Source organism: Loxodonta africana, chromosome 11, assembly GCF_030014295.1.
Source record: "Loxodonta africana isolate mLoxAfr1 chromosome 11, mLoxAfr1.hap2, whole genome shotgun sequence".
In the NCBI taxonomy this organism is placed as follows: Eukaryota; Metazoa; Chordata; class Mammalia; order Proboscidea; family Elephantidae; genus Loxodonta; species Loxodonta africana.
This window is the reverse complement of record NC_087352.1, coordinates 95,556,155-95,572,556: the sequence shown is the minus strand read 5'-3', so window position 1 is coordinate 95,572,556 and position 16,402 is coordinate 95,556,155. Positions and strand designations below refer to the sequence as shown.

General features: G+C 40.8%; 1 pseudogene; it reads right to left on the bottom strand.

The window, feature by feature from the left end:
• Positions 1-5,783: 5,783 nt before the first annotated feature.
• LOC111749688 (U6atac minor spliceosomal RNA) lies at positions 5,784-5,924 on the bottom strand (annotated as a pseudogene).
• Positions 5,925-16,402: the final 10,478 nt, after the last annotated feature.

The window sequence follows — 16,402 nt, the reverse complement described above, 5'->3', positions numbered from 1 at the left end:
ATATAATTGTGGCATCTTTTTACATTCTGTTCTATTACTTTATGAATGTAAGTGCAGGTATTACTTCCAAATTCCAGTAATTTCTCAGCACGCATTATAATTCTGTACCCGTTGCCGTTGAGTCGACTGGAATCATAGTGACCCTATAGGACACAGTAGAACTGTCCCATAGGGTTTATAAGGAGCGGCTGGTGGATTCGAACTGCCAGTAGCTGAGCTCTTAACCACGAAGCCAACAAGGTTCCTCGCATTATTATGTGCATGGTAATTTACATAGCCTTGAAGGTATTGAAATAGGCATTTATATAAAGCTCCTCTGGGATGAGCCCAACCCATGGATTACCATGGAGAGAGTCAATTCTGACTTGAGCCCAGTCACAGCAAAATTTCCTGCCATAAATGGAGTATGGGGTGACTGAGCTGTTTTGAGACAGGCCCCAGCCTCCTCCCTCTCACGCTGAAGAAATCGAGCAACGACTTCCTCATAAAAGTTCCTTCTGCCTTTCTCTAAAATTCGACAGGGGGTTTGCCCCATCCCTGATCGAGGCCCTATGGAGATGTGTAGTTTTCCTGGCCCAAGCAATCCGGGACTTGTCCTCTTTTCAATGCCATCAAGTGAAATTAATTTTTAAAAAGAGAAGCACCTGAGCTGGGTCTCATCCTTCCTCTCATTCCAAAGCATTTTACTTTATTATGGAGAAATGGAAATAAAGCAAGAAAAAGAACTTGATCCTCAGTCTTTTCAACAATAAAATGGAAATAGTAATGCCCTTTTCCATCATTTTGAGGATTGTATGTGCTTACCTATGTACGAAGTGCCTAATTTAGCTCTGTGTCTGGAACCTGAAACAGGCTCAGTCACTAAAAAAACACTGTTTGCTTTTATTTCTCGCTTCCATTTTTCCCACTTAGACTTTTGTTTCTCTCAGGCTGTCTTTACTACCTCCTGCCTTAAAAATATCCTGCTGAACTTCCTTCCTTCCTTTCAGGAAATCCTAGACAACTCTCCCTTCCTCCAAACATCCTTAGGTTTGATGCCTCACTGCATGATTAGTTCACATTTCTAGTATTTTTCTTATTCTGAGTGTCTACTTAACTTGCACCACCACTTAAATAAAGTAGGGACTCATTGTTTGATGCATGGTATCTCTTTACTTCCTGTCTTTGACTCCTGGGATGTGCGTGGGGAGCCATCCAATTCCCACCTACTCCACTGGAATGTGAGAGGAAGGTGACTCTTCTTCACCTGTAGTCTGACCTCACCACCTTCCAACTCCGTGGAGAAGAACCTCACTCCATTCATTGTCCCTTCTTCCTCAACTCTTATCTGGATTCATCAGCAGATAGCAGGCTCAGGCCTCTCCCTCCAGCCATTTAAAAAAAAAAAAAGAAGCCTTCCTTGTCTCTGTTTTCCTCAGGCCATTGACTTATCTCATAGCTTCCATATCAGCCAAACTACCTTGAAAAAGGAGTATTCTTCTTCACTGCTCTCTTGTTCCTGCCCGAAACTGTTCTACCTAAGGTCACCAAAGACCTTCTGGTTGCTAAACAGAATGGATCTCATTTAGGTCCTATTACTCATGATCTCTGTAAGGTAAGATGCTATTGACCAATATTTCTTTCTTGAAACTTCCTCTTGCTCTCATCAGGCAGAATTCCTCTGAGATCCACATGCCTGAGCTCAGTGGCTTTAGACCTCACCACCAGCATGGCTCATCAAACCAAACTAAACCAATCCCACTGCCATCAAGTCGATTCTGACTCATAGAGACCCTATAGGACAGAGTAGAACGGCCCTATAGGGTTTCCAAGGCTATAAATCTTTATGGAAGTAGACTGCCACATCCTTCTCCCACAGAGTGGCTGGTGGGTTTGAACCACCCACATTTTGGTTGGCAGTTGAGCGCTTTAACCACTGCACCACCAGGGCTCGTATGGCCTACAGTCACATCAAATTCAGGCTTATTATCTTTGCTTCTGCACACCTGCTCCTCCTGAATCTCCTCACATCCTGGTTAATGACACTGACATCCATTTTGTCATCTTAGCCAGAAACCCAGGAAGGATCTTCATTTTCCCTCTACTCCCGTTCCACGTTCAGTCGTTGCTCCTTTTAAAGCTCTGTGTGATCTGTCCGCTTCTCTCCAGAATTACCGTATTGCCCCCTTCAGGGTCCTCCACAGTTGCACAACTCTTTGACCTCACCCCTGCCTGCTATCAGGCCCTCACCATCCCTCTTGTGGTCCATTGCAGGCATCTCCTGCCTTCCAGTTCTGCAGAGTTTGACACCCACTCCACTGAATTGCAGACCTGACCATGGCACAGTTATTGGCAATTCCCTAGCATGGCACCTAGGGTGATCTCTTGGTCTGCAATTTTACCTCCTGCTCCTTCTAACTGGCACCATATGCTTAAGCCATTCCTTTTCCAACAGGATAATTTTTTTTTTTTAATGGTACGTGTTTCTGTTTGCATTCTCTCCCCTTCCTCCCCTTTAGAGGATGCACCCAGGCTTTCTTTTATTTTTATTTATTTATTTTATTGTTATAAAGGTATATACAAGACGTCTGCCAATTCAAGACTTTTCACATGTAGAGTTTAATGACACTAATTACATTAATCACGTTGTGCAACCCTCACCAATACCCGTTGCCAAATTTTCTATCACATAAACAGAAACTCAGTGCTTCCTAAACAATGCTTCCCCTTTTTCTCCTTCCTGCTGCTCCAGATAACCAATAATGAACTTTGGCCTGTACACATTTGGCACCCAGACTTTCTGCTTCTTCCTCTCAAGGAAGTTTGTTAGCAGAGTGGAAAGCAGAAGTTGCCTTTAAGACATTTCCTTCCTGGCTTTTATTTCCAAAACTCTGAACTCATTGAGAAGCCTATCTAAATCAGGAGGGCAAGGGCCAGACAGAGGGTGTATCTCTGACAGAATCCTGAAAAGGATGAAGGCTTTTCCCCAGAATAAGAATCAAGCCTCCCGAGCCTGTGTTGGGAAGGGGGATGCTGTGCTCTCCCCTCTGGCAGGTCCCAGGGGAGGTGACCAGATCTTAAAGAAATGGCTGTGCTGTTCCCAGCTTTCACACTTCTTCGTCTGTGAGGACAGAGAATTGTCAGCGTTTCCTAAGCAGTCACTTTTCTCAGCTCCTCTGGTCATTCTCACCACACACCTATGAGGCAGCTACTGTCATTAACACCAATTTATAGATGAAGGAACTGGGGCACAGAGAAGTTGAATAACTTTCCACAGGTCTCACAGCTAGTAAGCAGTGACACTGGGATTTGAAAGTAATAATTGACAGACCTACCCAGAAGGGGAAAAAAATCTATTACCGTAATGAAAAAATACATATCTTGTAGTAATTGATAGATCGAGCAGAAAAGCATCAGTGACAAATAGATTTGAAGGAAAGATTAACATGTTTGATATAATTTGGACAAATGTGGAATATTGTACCATAAACTGCAGAACGTTCTTTTCCAGCCCACCCAGAAACTTCACCAGAATTGATCATGCACTGGGCCATAAAGCAAGTCTCAAAGAATTTTGAAAATTTTGTGTCATAGAGACCATATACTCTGACTACAATGCAATTTAGTCAATAACCAGTTTTTTCTTTAAAAGGAGGAAACAGAAAAACCCATTCGTTTGGAAACTCATGGGTCAAAGAACAAATCACTATGGATATTTGAAAATATTTAAATATTACTTACCAAATATCTGATACTACGCATCAAAGTTTGAGGATAAGGCTAAACACATAGTTAAGGGAAAAATTATAGACCGAAAAGCTTATATTAAAAGAGAAAAATGTTTGAAATGTAAAGAGCTAAAAGCTAGAAAAAGCATAGCAAAATAAAGCCAAATAAATAGAAGAAAGCAAATAATAAAGATAAAATTGAAAAATAAACTTACAGTAGAAAGGACCAAGTAAGCCAAACACTGGATTTGTGAAAAACTAATACATTTTACAAATGTCCAGTCAAAAATGATCGAGAAAAAGAGAAAGCACAACAATGTGAGGAATAAAGATAAAGCTATAATTACACATAATACAGAACCTTAAAAGATAAGAAAATTTTGTAAGCGTTTTTATGCCAATTAATTTGAAAACATAGATGAAGTGAAAAAAATTCCAAGAAATATAAGTTAATAAAACTTAAAGATAAAACCAGAATACACTCAATACCATTGTGGTGAAATGAGTTCCTTTATGTAGCCTTGGTTCTTTGGAAAAATAGCTTCAAAGATTTTTTCACCTAAGCCCTGAGGAGTTATCCTTGCCCTAGTTTTCTATCTGGGAGGGTTTGTTACTTTTGCCAGGGTGATTGACATTTCCTGGTTAGGCTATAAACAAACAACTCGATTCGATACTTTTTGTCTGGTCCAGTGCTGCAACCTGCCCTGTGATTGGTATGCACCTTGCAGGGATTGGTCAACAGACTATGCAAATGAAGTGTCTGTGGCCTGCCGAGAGGGGAGTGGTAGTTTGTGGACTTGGTGGGAGGGCCATGCCTTGAAATTGATGAGGAGTTTGTGTATTTAACCAGCCAACTCTACAGAGGTTTTTCAGATAGAAAAAAGCAGGAATAGAAGTACCAGGAAGAAGCAGGAGATAGAGGAGAGAAGGAGCAGAGAGAGGAGGCAAAGAACCTCCTAGAAGAGCTATAACATGGGTCAAGGGCTATAACGCTGAAGACAGCAAAAGGCCCAGAAGGGGCCCAGTGTCAGAGCCAGCAGTGACAGTCCTGGAAGGGGCCTTGCAGCAGAGTCGATAGTGACAGATGGTAGGGCCAAGAGGAGCCCGTCCTGAGAGAGCCTCTTCTGAGGGGGCCAAGAGGAGGCCTGTCCTGAGAGAGAGAGAGAGAGGAGGCCTGCACGGCCAAGAGGACCTGAAAGAGCTACCCCGCACTGAAGAAGGGTGACTTTCCCTACATACTTCCTGATCCAGATCCTGAGTTGTAGTGTGTTGATCCTGCTCCCATGTTGTACCCTGTTATTTCCTTAATAAATAACTTAACTGTAAGCATGGTCTGTGAGTTCTGTGTGGCCATTGCAACAGATTATTAAACCCAGAAGAGAAGCAGAGAGTTCTGTGGGAGGGACAGCTGGTGTCAGAATTGGTAAAATGGCTGGAGGGTGGGTGTATGTCTGACCTCCACTTCATGGGAATCAGCTTTGGGCTGATCCTGGTCATTATTCCCCCTGAAGTTAGACAGGTTCTGATGCTATTACTACTGCAATTTTATAACCATTAAAGAACTCGAATCTGTTATTATTTTCTGCAAAGGAAAAATCCAGTTTGAAACAGTTTTATGAGTGACTTCTACCAAATATTATAGGAATGAATAATTTTAATCTCATGCAAGCTATTTTAGAATATGGAAAAAGAGTGATTATTCCTCAGCTCATTTTATGAGACTAGCATAACTTTATTCAAAAATCTTGCCAGGCCATTATAAGAAATAAATATTTCGGGCAATGTCATCCATAAATATAGACACAAAAGTCCTGAACAAAATTTCAGCAATTTGAATCCAGCAAGATCTTAACTAACATCACCAATGGACTTATCCAGAATGCAAGGTTAGTTCAATATTAGAAAAATCAATTAATATAATTCACTGCATTAAAAGAGTAAAGGGAAAAAGAATCATGTGATGATCTAGGCCGATGAAGAAAAAGTCTTTGATAAAATTCACATCTATCCAGATAAAACTTCAAAGGAAACGAGGGCTATTTTCCTTGATAAAAGACATTTATGAAAGCCTATGGCAAATATTATTAGTAGCCATTTCTTTTTTTATTTTTTTAAACCATGTTTAGATGCCTTAGCCATATGCACGTTGTAAAGGCTGGAGGGCCCCTTTCATCCTTGTCAAGGGGAGTGCTAACCTTCTTTCCTTTCATACATCATGTAACCATTCCTTTTAAAATGCAGAACAAGATAAGTGCATGTCATTTCCACTTCTATTCAGTATTATATTAGAGGTCCTCATAAAATAGAGAAGAAAAAGAAAATATATAAAGTTTGGAAAGGAAGAAATCACAATGGCATCATTGTGTATATAGGAAATTCAAAAGGATATGTAGATAAATTATGGGGATGAGTATATAAGAGTTTACCAATATTGCCGGGTATAAAAGTCACTATTAAAATCATTAGCATTTATATCTACCTTCAGTAAATAGTTTTTTTTAGTAAAGAGTTAGAAATGAAATTTTTGGAAAGATACTATTTAAACGGTATCAAAAAACAAGGTACTTAGGAATGAGTCTAACAAAATAAGTGCAAGACCTTTATAAAGAGAATTATAAAGCTTCACTGAGAGACCATGAAGAAGATCAAATTAGAGAAGTACCATATTTATGAATAGAAATAACCAACCCTATAAAAATAGTAATTTTTTACAAATTAGTACATAGATTCAATACGATTTCATTCAAAATCCCAACAGAGGTCTCCTCTTCAAAAAACTGTTGAAGAAGAACATAGAGAAAAGAATCACCCTCCTATATATCAAATCTATGGAGCCCTGGCAGTGTAGTGGTTAAAGAGTTCAGCTGCTAACAAAAAGGTCAGCAGTTCAAATCCACCAGCTGCTCCTTGGAAACCCTATGGAGCAGTTCTACTCTGTCCTATTGGGTTGCCATGAGTTGGAATCGACTCAACAGCAACAGGATTTTTTTTTGTTTTTTTTTTAATATCAAGTCTATATTAATAAGGCAGTGTGGTATAGGAAAATAGACCAATAAAACAGACTAGAGAGACCAGAAAAAGATCAACCACGTACACACACTTGATGCATAACAGAGGTGGCAGTTCAGATAGGTGGGGAAAGATGACCTTTCTCAATAAATGGTGAGGAGGGAATTGATTATCTACATGGAAAAAGTGAGTTTGGATTTCACTTTACTCCATATCACAAAATCAGCTCTAACTGGATGAAAGTTATAAACAAGAAAATAAAATTGTATTGCTGTCATCATTTCAAGGATATGTTCTTCCCCCCCACCCCAGTTTTACCTTTTCTGAAATTGTGATACATCTTACAATCAGTGGCATCTTAAAGTCAATGACATGTGATACAAATCTTTTAGAAGACAACACAGGAGGTTATGTTAATAAATTTCAAATAGGGAAGGATTTATTAAGATAAAAAACACTAACTGTAAAAGAAAAGATTGATATACTTAACTATACTGAAATTAGAACTTCTTTAAAGGAGACCACAAAGAGAATAAAAGAAAGCAAAACAAAACAGACGCAAGGGACATCCTAAAAGAATATATTTTCAGCATATATAATCAACCAAAGATTAGAATCCAGAATATATAAAGAGCTAATGTGAAACGATAAGTACAAATTTAGCAGTCAATATAATATAAAAATGAGCAAAAGAAATAAGATATTTCTCAAAACACACACAAATAGTCCCTAAAAAAAAAAAAAAAGTCCCTAGATTTGTGAAAAGGCATTTAATTTCATTAGCAATCAAGGAAATGTAAATTAAAACTACAATGAAATACCACTACACACCTATTGTTGTTGTAGGTGCCGTCAAGTCGCTTCGGACTCATAGTGACCATATGTATAACAGAAAAAACACAGCCTGGTCCTGCACCATCCTCACAATTGTTGTTATGCTTGAGTCCCTGTCGTTTGATTTCTTGACTGCGGCTTCCATGGGTGTCAATTGTGAATCCAAGTAAAGTGAAATTCTTGACAACTTCAATCTTTTCTCCGTTTATCCTGATGTTGCTTATTGGTCCAGTTGTGAGGATTTTTGTTTTCTTTATGTTGAGATGTAATTCATACTGAAGGCTGTGGTCTTTGATCTTCATCAGTAAGTGCTTCAAGTCCTCTTCACTTTTGGCAAGCAAGGTTGTGTCATCTGCATATAACAGGTTGTTAATGAGTCTTCCACAAATCCTGAGGCACCGGTCTTCTTCATAGAGTCCAGCTTCTCAGATAATTTGCTCAGCATACAGATCGGATAGGTATGGTGAAAGGATACGACCCTGATGCACACCTTCCTTTTGTTCTGTTCAAACGACTTCTTGGTCTAAGTACAGGTTCCTTATGAGCACAATTAAGTGTTCTGGAATTCCCATTCTTCACAATGTTATCTATAATTTGTTATGACCACACAGTTGGATCCCTTAGCATAGTCAATAAAACACAGGCAAACATCTTTCTGGTACTCCCTGAACCCTAATATTAGACTGGCTAAATTGAAACAGTTGTTCAATGCCAAATGTCAACAAGGATGTGGAGCAACCACCAGGAATTCAGATACACCTGCTGGTTGGAATTCAGAGGTGTAACAATTTTGGAATGCAATTCGGCACTACCTAGAAAGTTGAACTTGCACATACATGAGAAGCCGGCAATTCCACTGTTAGGTTTATGTCCTCAAGAATTCTTGCACAAGTGCACTCAAATACACACACAAGAATCTTTACAGGGCATTGCTCATATCTGCAAAGGAGGAGAGACAATCCAAATGTCTCCTCAAGGTAGAATGAATAATTAAGTTGTAGTATAATCATACAGTGAAATATCATACAATTCCATTAACATGGGCAAATCTCAAAAATAAAATGTTGAGCAAAGAAGCAACAGAAGAATGAAATATGATTCTGCTTATTCTACTTCTTACGGGCAGCCCTAAATGATGTATTATGTAAAGGAAAAAAGCATAGGCAATACAAACTAAAAAGAAAACCAGGGAAATCAGTAACAGAAATTTCAGAGCAAAATTTATTTGGGGAGAAAAGGAGACCAGTGGATTCTGAGAGGGTCAGAGACAGTGTCAGGGAATGGGAATGTGTTATTTCATGGCCTCAGTGATGGGTACATTGGTGATTGTATCTTTATCTCACGATAATAAGTAAAAATAAATAAAGGACAAATGAAAACTGAATTAACAAACAAGTACGTCTCTGTACTTTTTAAAAAGGTTATTTTGTACCTGTAAGCTTCATATATTTACTTTCATCACTTGTAAGACAAACACAGTATGTCTTATACCTTCACTGACATAGTGCAAGGAATGGCTTCTTTTGCACTGCGCAGTTTGTTTTGTAGCAAATCCTCCTAAATGATAAGGAAGAAAAAGTTATGCAAAATGGACCAGAAATGTAAAAGGAAATACCGGAAGCAAGAAAGCTAGATACGTCACTTGCAATATAAAAAACCAGTTGCTGTCGCGTTGACCCCATGTGTGTCAGAGTAGAACTGTGCCCCATAGGATTTTCAATGGCTGATTTTCTGGAAGTAGGTCACCAGGCCTTTCTTCCAAGGTGCCTCCAACCTTTCATTTAGCAGTGAGTGTGTTAACTGTTTGTACCACCCAGGACTCCAACTCACAGTATACCTGTCTCTAAATCACTCCATTTAGGCTTCTTTTAAATCAGTGACTATCACTCCTTGTCCTGGGAACACAGATCCTTGCAGTCATTCCATGGACTTTGATATTTTCAGCGATAATGTACTGCTAAAGTCATAAAACCAAGGGCCTTGAAGGCCAATGTGGCAGAACTGCTCCTGGGGCAAAAATCCCCTGGGGAATGTTGTTGTCATCCCGTCTCTGACTCCCTCAGGCCATGTTCATCATGTTGGGGGCAATTTGGAGCCCTGGTGGCTCAGTGGTGAAGAGTCGGCTGCAAACTAAAAGGTCGGCAGTTCAAATCCACCAGCTGCTCCTTGGAAACCCTATGGGACGGCTCTCTTCTGTCCTACGGGATCGCAGTAAGATTCCATGATGAGGTGGCTAGGACTGCAGCGCTGCTAAGCAGCCAGACCTATCTATGGAAACCTTCCTGAGGTCGCTGTCATCTCGGAGACAGATTCTCTCCGAAAACTGTTATTCCAACAGAGTCCCCGCCACCTCCCACGATGTTCGCCTGGGCAGTTTAGAGAAAACGTGATCTGTGAATTCTGCATAAGAGGGATTTGACTACTCGCACCTTAGGAGCTTTCTGCTCTTTTGTAGCACCAAGCCTTTATCAGCATATATTTTACATCCTAAGTAAACAAATTGTGACAACAATAATAATTTTAGAAGCTACGGAGGAGAGACGGGGACTTCAAAGGCACTCATCTAAGGAGGACTCTCTCACCACAAGCACATTTGAAAGCCCTCAGCAATTCTAAGGTTGCACAGCAATGATTCTGAGACCAGACCGGCCTGGAAAACTTTCCATCTGGGAATATTAACTTTCTTTTGCTTCCAGATTGCTTGTTTCAGCAACTATCATCTTTCTTTCTTTCCAGAATAGCCACTAATTTGAATGGAATGTCTGGACAACAGCAAACTGTTCTTAAAGAATGTGTTTCCAGGCTATGTCTGGTCTCCTGAAGTCCTCCAAAACGTAAAATAAAACAAAATCTTTTTTAAAAACCCATCCTTTCCTCCTCCTTAGTATTTGGGTGTTTGCTCTACGTAATGACCCTTGACGCTGTGCATTGTTTTTATCAGTAAAACAAAGTCTTGTGGGGACGTGATCCCATTTCAGCTACAAGTGAACTGTTTCTTCTCTTTATCCCTCTCCCTTTCCTTTCCCCCACCCCACTTTCTCCCTCATGAAAGCTTTCCTACCTAAATTCATTTCCTTACAACCCAAAATGTTTTCCTTTTTCCCTTCTTCATATTTCTCTAAATGGCTTACTAACGTTAAACAAATTAGTTCCAAAGTTAGAAAAATTGGAGGGAAAGTATATACTTTTATAGATTATTTTCTTGTCAGAATTCGTTTCAGTATTCTCACTAGCAGATTCTTTTGTTATTGAGTAATAACCCTTAGAAATTATGAAATAAATGCTCTGTAATTTTCGAGTACAGAGCAGTTATTAAGGAGCCTTGGTGGAGCAGTGGCTAAAGTATCTTTGCTGCGAACCAAAAGGTCAGCAGTTGGAGCCCACAAGCCACTGCACAGGAGAAAGATGTGGCAGTCTGCTCCATAAAGATTACAGCTTTGGAAACCCAGTGGGGCAGTCCTACTCTTCCTTACAGGGTTGCTATGAGTCAGAATTGGCTTAATGGCAACGGGTTTGGTTTTGGTTCTCCACAAAGTTTTATAAGGAAAAAGCAAAACAAAACAAAAAAAACTCTTGAACCCTGGAATGGCCCAGTTTGTGAGCATTAACTTTTGGGTAGAGAAGAATACGGCTCTTGTTTCAAAGAGTACAGAAAGAAAGAAAAGGTACAGCCAGAACAGGGATTCTCAAACGCTTCACTGTTTGAACGTCTGCTGTCCAAAGCCGTCCTTCACCCTCAGGCAACCCCATCCCAGCCCTATTGCATCCTTCCTCCAAAACCTGACAAAAACGCTGCGGAGACTTTTGGTTTTAGTTTGGAAGGAAAAAGAAAATGGGGACATACAAACAGAGGAGTGGGAGGAGGAAAATGATAAGAGAGAAGGCCAGGCTTCTGGCCACAATCAGGAATCAGTTTAATGAACTGTCCACTGAAAAGCCCCAGTGGCTAAGTGGTTAACGGCTCTGCTGCTAAACAAAAGGTCAGCAGTTCAAATTCACCACTGCTCCTTGGAAACCCTATGGGGCAGTTTTTCTTGGTCCTGTAGGGTTGCTGTGAGTGGGAATTGACTCGACAGCAGTGGATTTTGGCTTGCTGGCTAAAGAGGAAACAAGAGCAGTTTGGGGGCAGCCCATGGAGGAACTCCTCCCTGTGACTGGTGTGATCACCATCAGATAACCACCTCCCTTTCCAAATGACACATCTCCTCACACTTTCTGGAAGTTTTCTATGATCCTGTGCCAGGAAACATAGCTCCCTGAGTCTACGGTCTGAAACCAGAGGCAGCCCAGGGTGGGGAACATGTGGAATAATTGTACGGGATGTTCAAAGAAATTCATACAAGTGGGAATGTGGACCTTACAAGGGGAACAAACACTTAGCTCACCATCCTGTTTTCTGATTTGAATCTAAATTTACATCACAGTGTAGAGAGCCTGAAAAGCTTTTCCAGCCTGGCTGACATCTCTTTATCTCATCTGTTTTAGTCTCAGAGAGGAAGTGTTGATTTGTTTTGATTTTGGACATTCAAGACTCCTGAAAAGCCAGGATGTAGGCTGGCTTCAGAGAGTCTTATCAACTCATTTCTGAGTTGTACTCAGTGCAACGTCATACTACTGTTTGTTAAAACTTTTTTCCTTTATACAGTTAGATAGTGGAATCTTAAGGATATTTGTTTGGGTCCCACCGATACAGTTGATATTAGCTGCCAGGGAGTGGGTCCCTGACTCATGATGACCCCACGCACAATGAATCAAAATGCTGCCGAGTCTTGCATTATTTCTGTGATTGCTTGTAGATTGGACCTTTGCGACCCATAGGATTTTCACTGACTGATTTTCAGAAGGAGATCACCAAGCCTTTCTTCCTGGTTCTTCTTAGTCTAGAAATCTGCTGAAACCTGTTCAACATCATAGCAACACTGACAGGTGGAAGCTGTGCGTGAGGCACATTGACTGAGAATTGAACCCACGTGACCCACACGGAAGGTGAGCCTTCTACCACTGAAGCACCAATGCCCTTGGTATAGTTGTTAAAAGCCAACTACTCCCAAATTTAAAGTCAATCGATATCAGTGCTGTAGGCCTTTGAACGCACAGGCTACTCTTGAGAGAAAACTCAGCAAGCTGGCGATAGTCACAGCAGCAATGCTGCCCCGACAGTCTGGGCCGGATTACCCCATAAGCAAGGTACGGATGGGTCCAATTGTGCCTTCCCACCAATCTGCAGTGCCCAATTTCACCTGTCCCCAACCACGTCAACGATATGGTGAAACCCATGTGGAATTGCGGACCACAGATTAGCAAGTAAATACAATTAAACCTGTGGGCACCTTGCTCAATGCAAGCTGGTGCATACCATGTTTCCCGGTTAATCCACCCCTGCCTATCATCTCTGTCATCTAGACCAATGAAACCCTAAAAGGGTTTGTTGGTGATGCACACCGCTCCCTCTTACCCCACCTTTTCTTCCTTGCATCCTCTAGGCTTGTCTGTTAATTGGACACCCTTGTCCTCCCATCTTGGTGGCTTTGCTCAAGCTGGCCCGTCCTCCTAGAATGCTCCCCTGCTCCCTCATGTCTGCCTGTCCCAATTCCACTTATTCTTCCTGATTCTGTGCAAGTTCTGGAGCCTTTCCTAATTTTGTCAACTGGAAGCAATTTTCCTTTCATTCTATTCAATGGGAAAGCAATCTTTTTGTATCCGACATGTGGCCCTGTATTATGATTGTTTATATACAGTCCAGTCTTCCTTTCCAGATTACTCTACTCTTGGCTGCCTGATTCATGGCCGACGTGTTATCATTTCTTCAATAATGTCTAGCACCGTGTCTAATATCTTGTAGAGGCTCAATAAGTATTTGATGAACAAATGGATGAAGGGCCTTAAACATGAGCAAAGGTGGATCTCCTCAGAAGGTGGGCTGATGCCATACACCTGATGTCCTACGAGAAGAAAGCTGTGCTCCAGTGAGCAGCGCCCACAGCCCAGTCCCCAACTAGGACACTGTACCCAGGACATTAGTCCCCACCAATCTCCAAACTTATTTCCCACTTCTTCCCGCTGCGTACCAGCCACACCCATCTCCTCATCGCTGCAGGAAAACATCATGCTCATCCCTCGTCTGCAGCTTTTATTATGACATCCGTCCTCTGAAATGCCCTTCTTCTCTGCTTCTAAAGCCTTGCCTTCCCTTCAAGGCTTAAAGTTTGCCTCCTCCAAGAAGACTTCCTTGACTAGTTTAGGCCTTAATAACAGTGTGGTGCAAACAGTTAAGTGCTCAACTACTAGCCAAAATGTCATTGGTTTGAACACACCCAGAGATGCCTCAGAAGACAGGCCCAGAAAACTTTTTCCAAAAGATCACGGCCTTGAGGGCCCCATGGAGCAGTTCTATTCTACACACACTGGGTTGCCATGAGTCAGAATCGACTTGACTGCAACTAGCAACAACAACAAAGAAATGACAGGCTTTACTATTTCTGAGTTCTCGTTTCTGCTCAGCCACTAGCTGGGCAACTTATTTCATCTGTCTTGACTTTTAATTCCTGATCCATAAAATGAGTTTTTGGGTTACACGGTCTCTAAGACCTTTTCTGATTAATACATTTTATAATGCTAACGTCTACCAACTTAGAACTTACAGCACATATATCGGTAACCCCCATTTTTCGCTTTTCCAAAGTTCGCTTTATACCACTTTGCATTTAGGAAAGGCCTATATACATATATGTATAATACTTCTCATTAAACAGTACACATATCATTTTATGACATTGGTTAACAACCCCATGACATGTCAACATTCTCCCTTGTCAAACTTGGGTTCTCCATTACCTGTGTTCCTGTTCGCTCCGGGCTTGTAGTCCCTGCCCCTGGTCTGGTGTGCTCCTTTAGTCCCGTTCTGCTTTGTGGGCCGGTAGGAAAGACCTATATTAGTACCTGTTTTTGCTAACGGAAAGAAATCTGAAGGGGATTTTTGCTTTTGCAAAAATAGGTGAAAAGTGGAAATAGTGTGCAGTGTTTCTGTTTTGCAGCAAGTTGTTAAAGAGGCAGCACACACCCCAAGCAGTGACGGTGGGAGTGGTGTCGCCAAGCTCCGTCCCAGGGAACTACACTCAGCATCAATCCACCATAGCTTTGAGCTGTGTCTGTGAGCGTCTGTGCTTTATCTCCATTTATTTTGTGTACCCATTAGCAAGATATGTTCTAAAGCATCAGAAAAGCCTAAGAGAGCTGGTAAGGGCTTTATGTTATTTGGTATGAATTTGGTAGGTTATTTTTTGGGTTTGGGAATACTCAGTAATTTTTCCCACCTAATTTAATGGTAATTGCTTCTTTGCTTTATGCCATTTCGACTTACAAGATGTTTCATAGCATTGCTCTACTTTCGCATAGTGGGGGAAACCTGTATGGTCACAGACATTCATTCGGTGCCAAACTTGGGCTAATTTAATTATTATCTATCTTTTTATATACATGTCTGGTTCATCCAACTCATTTATAACTTTTTCAAGGACCAAAAATGTGTCCTTTCCTTATTTGCAGCCCCACCATTTATGAAAGATGTTTTTGGTAATCATGATAATAACAGATAGTTACTAACGCCTGTGCCCTTTCCCTGATGATGTTGCTGCCACAAATACTCTTCATATTTCTGGAACTTAGTCAGGAATAAAAGGGTTATCTACCGATATAGACAGTACTCAAAGTGGTTAAGACCATGGGATTTACCCTTTATTGGCTCATGATTTTGTGCTTTAGTGTTAACTCTTTCAAAACTCAGTTTTCTCACTTGAGTTTTCTACAAAGAAAATAATTCCAGTCTTGGCAGGTACTACTGGTCAGTTTGGGATAGTGTGGAGGCTTGTGTGTTGCTATGATGCTGGAGGCTATGCCACAGGTATTTCAAATACCAGCAGGGCAGCCCATGGTGGACAAGTATCAGTGAAGCTTTCAGACTGAGACAGAAGAGGAAGAAGGACCTGGCGGTCTATTTCTGAAAAAATCAGCAGTGAAAACCTTATGAATAGCAGCAGAACATTGTCTGATATAGTGCCAGAAGATGAGCCCCTCAGGTTGGAAGGCACTCAAAATACAACTGGTGAAGAGTTGCCTTCTCAAAGTAGAGTCAACATAATGATGTGGATGGAGTCAAGCTTTCCGGACCTGCATTACCTGATATGGCATGACTAAAAATGGGAACAAACAGCTGCAAACATCTATTAATAACCAGAACAAGGAAAATTGATAGTTGCCAAAAATGAAATGGAACATATAAACATCAATATCCCAGGCATTAGTGAGCTGAAATGGACAGGTATTTTGAATCAGACAATAATATGAACTACTGTGCCAGAAATGACAAATTGAAGAGGAAAGGTGTTGCATTCGTTGTCAAAAACAACATTTCATGATCTATCCTGAAGTACAACATTGTCAGATATTGGATGATATCCTTTTTGCCTACAAGGAAGACCAGTTAATACGACTATCGTTCAAATTTATATACCTATTACTAAGGCCAAACATGAAGAAATTGAAGATTTTTACCAACTTCTGCAGTCTGAAATTGATCAACATGTAATCAGGATGCATTGATAATTACTGATGATTGGAATGCAAAAGTTGGAAACAAGAAGGATCAGTAGTTGGAAAATATGACCTCGGTGATAGAAGCAATGCTAAAAATAACATGATAGAATTTTGCAAGACCAGCAACTTCTCCATTGCAACATAAATGGTGACTATGCATGTGGACCTCACCAGATGGAAAACACAGGAATCAAACAGACTACAACTTTAGAAAGAGACAATGGAGAAGCTCAATATCATCATTAGAACAAGGCCAGAGG